Here is an 8,773-nt window from a genome sequence, read left to right as displayed (position 1 = left end):
TTTTATATATATTTTTACGTTATGGTAATGTAGAATTTATTGCTATTATTTTTTTTTTAAATGGGGCACGGCGATAAGGCTGAATACGCCTTCTATATATATATATATATATAGACACACACACACACACAGGGGCAATTTTACGGGTGTCTGTCTGTGTGAATACTTATAGTCTTATAGAATTTAAAAACAACAAGTTTTTGAGTATTTTTAAAATCTTCTTATATTCGATAGTCGCGATATAATAACCATTTTACAGTGGCGATATCTTTTTTTTAGAAACATTTTACTGCCGACTAAACTCGGACTCGGTTGAACACGGTCGGTTATACTTTTCTGAATTAGCACAATGTTTCCGCTTCCTAGCGTCAAAGTTTAATTATATACACGATTATAAATCAAAGGAGCTTGTGAAAGGAGCTACTTATCTTAAATTACTTTTTTTATTAATTGCTTACTTACGTTTAATAGTGTTATTATTTGTGTTTATATCACTGGCGTTTACTTAATAAAAGTTTTAAAATAATGTCAAAAACGTCAAAAAGCAAAAGAATGAAGCTGGAATGCATTGATTTTGGCAGTGTTTTTAATAACGACTACAAATTAAAACATCAACGTGTAGTTCATAATGGAAAACAAATAAAGACAAAGCATTTTGGAGCCCCTAGAAATCCGTTTGATGTTGCCAAAAAGTTAAGAGCTCCAACACCCAGCTTTGTAAGTATCTGTTTTTTTTTTCCTAATTTGCATTTTATTGCATAAATAAAATAAATTGATATTATATGTGTAAAAATTTTTTCTTCATCAAGTCTTTGTGTTTTCAAATCAAATCTTGGTGTTAGATCTAAATTACTCACTCTAAGACCATTTATTAAAAAAGGTCTTAGAGTGAGCAATTTAATATTACATTAATAAAATACTATATATTTTATTAATATTTTAATATTTACATGTATGACAATATTTTAGTATTTTCCTGATTTTATTTTATTGATATCAATGCTCTATTACCGACATCAATAAAATAGAAACAAAGTCAATCTTTTAATCCCTGAGCTTTAAAATTTATTTATTAATTTTTAATTAACACTAGTAGTTTATATATTTTATCGTCAAATCAAGTGATTTGACGATAAAATATATAAACTACTATAATTAGCAGTTATATTATGTATAACCATTGAATAGCATAGATCTATGTTATCTCGAGATAACTATATACTTAGGTTATATATTATTTTACAGGAGTCACTTGCAGAAACTAATCTTTTATCGAACTCTGAAATGGAAGTAACATGTTCAAATATAAATGATGTAGCTCAGAACTATACAAGTAAATTTTTACGAGTCTATATGATAAAAGATTGATTTTAAATGAGTTTTGATTGTTTTGATGTTGATTTTCTAGATTTTTTAACTTTATCATTTATCTTAAGTTATGCAGAATTTAAAACCGAAAAATCCAATTGATTTTAAACTTTTGTGGAAAAAAGTCATTAATCAACAAATTGCATTTAACAAAATAGATTGAGAAAAGTTAAAAGGTATTTTTCATTTGTTGAATAATTATTGACATATTATTTTTATTATCTAGGTACTTTCATTTTTAATTTCTAGTTGAAGTTAAAAAAAGAAAACAAATTATTGATGATGTGGAGACAAAAAAACACCCATGGATATCTTGTATTGGACAATTACAAGCCATAAGTCAAGAATTTGAGCAATGTAATGAAATTTTAAACAATGTTAAGAATTCAAAGTTTCCAAACCCTGTACTCTTTTTGATCAATAGTATAGAATACATATCAAGTATTAGAAATGGTGTTTGTGATTACATAAGTTACGCCACAAAAGCATTAGATGACTTAATGATTGGAAATGAACATGACAACATTAGTGCAAAAGATAGTTTTGTGGAACATGATCCAGGTAAACGTGTTCACAATTTAACAATATTACAACGACAATTTTTAATATCATTAGGACCCCATCAACCTAAACTGGCCAGATATCCTAGAGACCACAACATTCCATTAAATAAACAACAACACTTTACTCCTATATGGTTTAATGAATTTCCTATGCTGGAGTATAGCATTGTAGCTGATTCTGTATTTTGTTTTGTCTGTTCATTATTTTCTCAAATAAATGAAAACAATGTTTGGATTAATAGTGGTGTAAGGCAATGACAGAAAATGAAAAGCAGAGGAAAACTAAAAAAGGGAAAATGAGTCAACATTTTTCATCTGTATCTCATAAAAAAGCTATGTTAGATTATTGAGCATTTACTAGCCAATCAAGTGGTGTTGATTTTATTTTTAATAAATCTGCTCGAGAACTGGCAATACGTGAAAACTATGAACAAGAGTTTAATAGAAAAGCAGTCGGAATTTTGATTGATGTGACCTGCACTTTAGGGAGACAAGGGTTGGCTTTTTGCAGACACAAATAAAAAGAAAATGAGTCTCAAGATGGCAATTTTTATTAAATAGTTCTTTTACTTTCTAGACACAATGCAATCATAAAAAGATGGCTTAGTGATAAAATGCGTACTCACCATTTTACATATCTTGGATGTCAATCCCAAAATAAATTTATAGATCTTCTTGCTGCAGAAATTCGAAAAACTATAATTCAAGAAGTTTCCAAATCAGAACTATTTTCTGTTATGGCTGATACCACACCAGATATATCTAACAAAGATCAATTGGCAATATGTATAAGATATATCGATTCAAACGGCAAAGCTAATTAACGATTGCTTGATGTTATTGAATCAACTACAAAAACTGGATATGAAATTGCTAAATATATTTATGACTGTCTAGTAAGACATAAAATTAACACTGGTAATGTAGCGTTTCAATCGTATGATTTTGCTAGCAATATGAGCGGTCATATTAAAGTTTTACTGAATTTGTCCGCCACGCTGTTCCATATATACCATGTCAAGCACATCAGTTAAATACCTTTCTTGAGCTTAGTTGTGATGCTAGTCCTGTATTGTATTGGAGAATTTATAAATGTATTTGAAAATATTTATGTATTTTTTTCATCCAGTACAAAAAGGTTCAAAGATTTAACAGACCGTATGATAGAAATTGAAGGAATTTTACAGCTAAGAAATCTATCGAAAACAAGATGGACTGCTCGAGCAGAAAGTATAAAATCTGTGTGGACATCTCTAAATCCAATTGTTGATACATTAAAAGACATAACAACTTCAGATAAATTTAACAGTCTTCATTGAGAAACTCAAGCCGATTTTTAGTATCTTACATATTCCGCTAAAGTTTACAGCTGCTTCACCAGAAAATTTAGAAAAAACATTTTCACTTTTTCCTCTTAAGAGTCAAGCTGGCTATTTATTAGACTTTGATTCATTTGCAGCTGAATGGGAGATATTATGTCATCAATGTTCAAGTTTAGCAACAATAATGGAAGTAATTGAGAAATCTCACGAGTTAAAGAATTTATTACCTTGGGAAAATCAGTTATGTCGCCTAGCTTTAACAGCTCCAATATCTACAGCTTCAAATGAACGTACGTTTAGTAAATTAAAGTTGATTAAAAATAGTTTGCGCTCTCCTATGACTATTGAAAGATTAAGTTCACTAATGATGTTAAGTTGTGAAAAAGTTATTACTGACAAAATTGATATTGATTGTGTTGTTAAGAAATGGTCTTCCGCTAACCAAGAAGAATAAAAGTTTGAAAAAATCAAACTCTAGATCTTTAATTTTTTGTATTATTATATGAATATTATAATGTAATTTTAATTTTCTTTCGAAAAGTCTTTTAAATATTATTAGGTACCCTAATAATATTTAAACAACTGGTAACCTAAATTTAGCCTGGTAAGTTAACTTTTTTTTGAAAACTGAATTTTTTGCACTTAACTCAAAACGGTTAGTCGACGAGTGTACATTTTGCTGCTAAATTCAAATTTTAAAATATTTAGTCGACTAGAAAGATTCGCTTGTGAGATTTTATCCGCTTATTGTCTTAATGTATCGTTCCAAAAAATTGTGCTTATAAACAATGGATACAGAGAAAAAACAAATTCTCAAAATGTCACGTGACAGATTTTTGAGTCGGTATTTTTAACATATTTCACCCCCCCCCTCGTATTTTTCCTAGAATCGCCCCTGCGCACACACACACACACAAATGGTTTTTACTATGTTTTATAAAAACTAAGTTTGACATTTTTGTTGGTGTTGTATATGCTTTAATGTATTTTTTTATTATTTATAATGTACCACAGAGAGCATCTAAATCAGAATAAGTAAGTTGTTTCGAGACTTACTCATTGATATGAACAGCACGATTACAAGACCAGATATAGATTTTCAATCAGAAATCTGAATATCTATTTGCAATCATTACTTATAACATTTAAAAAAACCATACCTATGTAACAATCTGTACATATAATTCATGGTGCTTCTTTTATTAGGTATTTTAAGTATCCTCCAATCAGGTTCTTTCCTAGATAGTGCTATTGAAGCCAGAGACAAAGAAAGCAAAACTGCACGAGTTAGTCATTCACGTATAACTTTCTTGGCAGAAAACACTAGAGATACAGTTAATTATTTGTTTGTGACATTTGATATGTACCTCTATCAAGTGTTTTTTTGAATGTTATGCTATTGTTAGTAGTTTAGACTATATTTTTTTGGCTAGGGGAGAGCGGGGCTAAAAGTCATAAGGGTTAGTTGTCATAGTCGCTATTTCGGAATGTTGCGGCTGGATTAATGCTGCAATTTTTTTATACTATAAAAATGGTATTGAAAGATGAATGCTCAGTTGATTTCATGAAATTCGCGCAAATAGTTTTTCTACAATTCCAAAAAATGTAAAAATTTCGTTGGTAAGTAACTTTTTAACTTTTTTGTTCAAATGTTCAATACAGTAACAATATGCAATATTTGTGTTGAATACATTAAAATGTTTATAGTTTTGAAAATTCTTTTATTGGTGTGCTAGTCATTTTTCAGATTTACAGCAAGGATAAAAAGTTATTTAGATCAAATCTTCCTTTACCACAAGTGGGGCAAGTTATCCTATTTTAAAGGGGGCAAGTTGTTATATAAAAAAAATTGCCTCCATACTCTCGTATATTTGCAAAACTCTTAAATGAATGTTAATAATACATAGAATACTTATTATAAGCAATAAACATCACTAAAATGAATTAGGCATAATATTTAAGATTAATAAGCCTGAGTAAACATTAATAAATGATAGTTATAGACAGTTATAAAGTTATACTTACTTGGACTTGACTTTATTAATTTACTAACAAAAAATAGCCTAACATTTTTTTTTTTGCTTTATCAGATTTTAAATCATGGTTTGCAATTATCATGGGAAAACGAGTAGAGGTACCACTGCTAAATGCCTAATCCTTGAAGTAATGAAAGCTGTAAAGTTAAAAGACAGAAGCATAGTCCAGGTGTCTCTAGATTTTAGCATCAACTATAGAAGCCTACAACACTATTTGTCAAAAGCTTCTACAGAAGATCTTAAAGAAAAATCGATAATACTTTAATTTTGCACTGGCTACGTATAACCTAGGTTTATAGATTGTTGATATCTTTAAGGGTTATATTATTTATCATAAGTGACTCCATAAAATATGTATTTATACTGGTATATATTTTATATTATATCCGACAAGTGTTAACACATGAGCTTCATCTTGAACTCTATAGCTACTTGCAAATCGCTTCAGATATTTACTTTGGCCTTACATCAAAAGAGATTAGGAAACTAGCATATCAATTAGCAAATGCTAATAAATTGGCTATGCCAAAATCATGGATGAACAATCATTGTGCTGGGAGAGATTGGTTTACGTCTTTTCTACAAAAAAATTGTCTTTAAGAGCTCCAGAGGCTACAAGAATTGCACGTGCCATAAGTTTTAACAAACACAATGTTAAAATGTTTTTCAATAAACTTCAGGTGTGTCTTCAACGCCACCAATTCACACCAGCATATATTTGGAACATGCACGAAACAGGGGTAACTACAGTTCAAAAGCCTGATAAGGTGATCTCAAGAAAATGGCCAAAAGCAAGTTGGGGCAATAAACTCAGAAAAAAGAGGTGCTTTAGTTACCTTGGCATGTGTCGCTTCTGCTATTGGTATTCTAACTTTCCGAGATCTTTCTTTCGTGTTTCCGAGAGTCAATTTTAGGAACCATTTTTTAACTTCTGCGCCACCTGGCAGTGATGGGATGCAAATCCATCTGGTTGGATGAAGGAAGACACATTTTTTAAAATTCTTACTCATTTTGCAAAGAATGCACGGTTTTCAAAGGAGCATCCAATTTTGTTACTGGTTGACAATCACCTTTCGCATTTATCATTGAATGTACTAGACTATGCAACAGCAAATGGAATTACCATGTTAAGTTTTCCACCCCATTTCACCCACAAGTTGCATCCACTAGATGAACTGCCTATGTTCCTTTTAAAAAAGCTGTAAATAAACCCATTAACAGTTGGATGGTCAGAAACCCTGGAAAAGGTATGACAATTTATAATATACCAGAAATAGTAAAGGTTACATTTCCATCAAGCATGACACCAAATAACATACTGAGCGGCTTTTCTTCATGTGGCATCAACCCATTTAACCCTCAAATATTTACAGATTTGGACTTAGCTCCAAGATCAGTAACAGAAATACCTATGCCAGAGGAAACCAATTCTCAATTAACAAAGCCTCAACCTTCAAAGGTTGCAGTCTCACTAGAACAATCCACTTTTGCTTCGAGTTATTAATTCTATATTTGTTTTTCTCACACGCTTTGTAAATATCTTTACTCAATATATATACATTTGCAAATACCCCCGAGGGTATAATAAACATTATTAGTGTAAATAACTGTATAACAACATTAGTGTAAATAACTGTATTATGTATAAACTATTGTAATTAGTGTAAATAATTGTATTATATATAAACTATTGTTGTGTTGCGACAGAAGGAACGTTGTGGGTGTGTCATTTATTACATTGTATATAACTTTTATAATGTTTATTATACCCTTGGGGGTATTTGAAAATGTATATATATTGAGTAAAGATATTTACAAAGCGTGTGAGAAAAACAAATATAGAATTAATATTACATTCAACTTTGTCATCACAGGAGCCTTCAACATCTCAAGTGAAATCAATTTAATGCTTTGTGCTTGCAACTTCAGGTAAAGTAAGGCCATTACCAAAGGCACTAGAAAGAAAGCCTTCAAAAAACACACACAAAAAGAGAACTTCATCTATATTGACTTAATTGAGTTGAATTCAATTTTTTCTTAACTGTTAGCAAATGATTAATGAAGTAAACTTAAATTCATGGAAGTTTACTAAATTAAAACTATATTTCAACAATAGGCAAACCAAAATAAAGTAATAGCAAAATTAAAACCAATGAAATAAAAATATTTAAAAAAATAATTTTTTTAAATATAATTGTTTAATAATAATAAAATAAAAACAAATCAAAAACTTCAAGTCTTTGAAACCTTGTAATAAAAGCTTCTTTAAACTCAAAGCATAAAAAAATCAATAAAGCTCCAAGCATAAATAAAAATAATAAATCCAAATGAATAAATAAAGCTCCAAGCATAAATAAAATTATAGACAAAATAAGCATAAATATAAAGAAGAATAATAACAATAACTCTTTAAATTATTGCTACATTTTAATCTAATTTTAAGTTAATGGTACCCTTTAAAATACTACTACTATTTAACCTAAATATCTGGCTTGTTTATTATAAACTAGCTACATCTAGTAAAATCAAATAAATATCTTACTTTTAGTACAAGTAAGATGACTATTTCATTTTGAATCTGATATAAAACATTGACACTCACATTATATATTACTTATTATGACACTTATATTATTTATTATGACACTTATAACAACTTATAACACTACAACAACAACAACTCACCTGTTTATCTCTGTTCCCTCGATGCTGAAAAAGCTTTTGACAGCTGCAACTGGGACATTCTTTTTGAGAAACTGTACAATAATAAAAAACTACCACTGTATATTGTTAATACAATATCGTCATTATACAGGGAAAGTAGTGCTTCTGTGTCTTATCTAGGTTGCAAATCATCTCCATTCTATCTAACGCAAGGAGTGAGACAGGGATCGATTCTATCGCCTCATTTGTACACTCTTTACACTCAAAACCTACTAGAAACCTTACAAAATGAAAGTGTCGTAGGAACATCAATAAATGGAAACTACACGGGTGTTGTAGCATATGCTGACGACATTATACTTCTTAGTTCCACCCTCTCTGGCCTACAAAAGCTAATTAATATCTGTAACATTTACACAAAAGAAAATTGCATAAAATTGAATGCTGACAAAACCGAGTTTTTGGTCACCGGAAAACATCAAATTAAAAAATGCACGATAACACTCCACCACCAAAAAATAAAACTAGACAATAAACTTACTCATCTTGGCTTTATATGGGACACAAATTATTCACCAATTGCCTCACTTAATCGTTTAAACATTGATAACCGAATATCCCATTTCCGGGCAGTAATACAGTCTTTAATTCAAGCTGGAATTCGTTTTGTTCACCCAAACTCTATTGTCCAGTTATATAAAACTTTAGCTGTTCCAACACTAACGTATGGTCTTGAGCTTTGCGACCATAAAGAAATGTTATTGCAAAAGCTTGATATAGTAGGAAGAATTGCACTGAAGTCACTACTAAACGTTTCAAA

Source organism: Hydra vulgaris, chromosome 15, assembly GCF_038396675.1.
Source record: "Hydra vulgaris chromosome 15, alternate assembly HydraT2T_AEP".
Lineage (NCBI taxonomy): Eukaryota > Metazoa > Cnidaria > Hydrozoa > Anthoathecata > Hydridae > Hydra > Hydra vulgaris.
The sequence above is the reverse complement of the archived record's forward strand: the minus strand, read 5'-3'. Positions refer to the sequence as shown.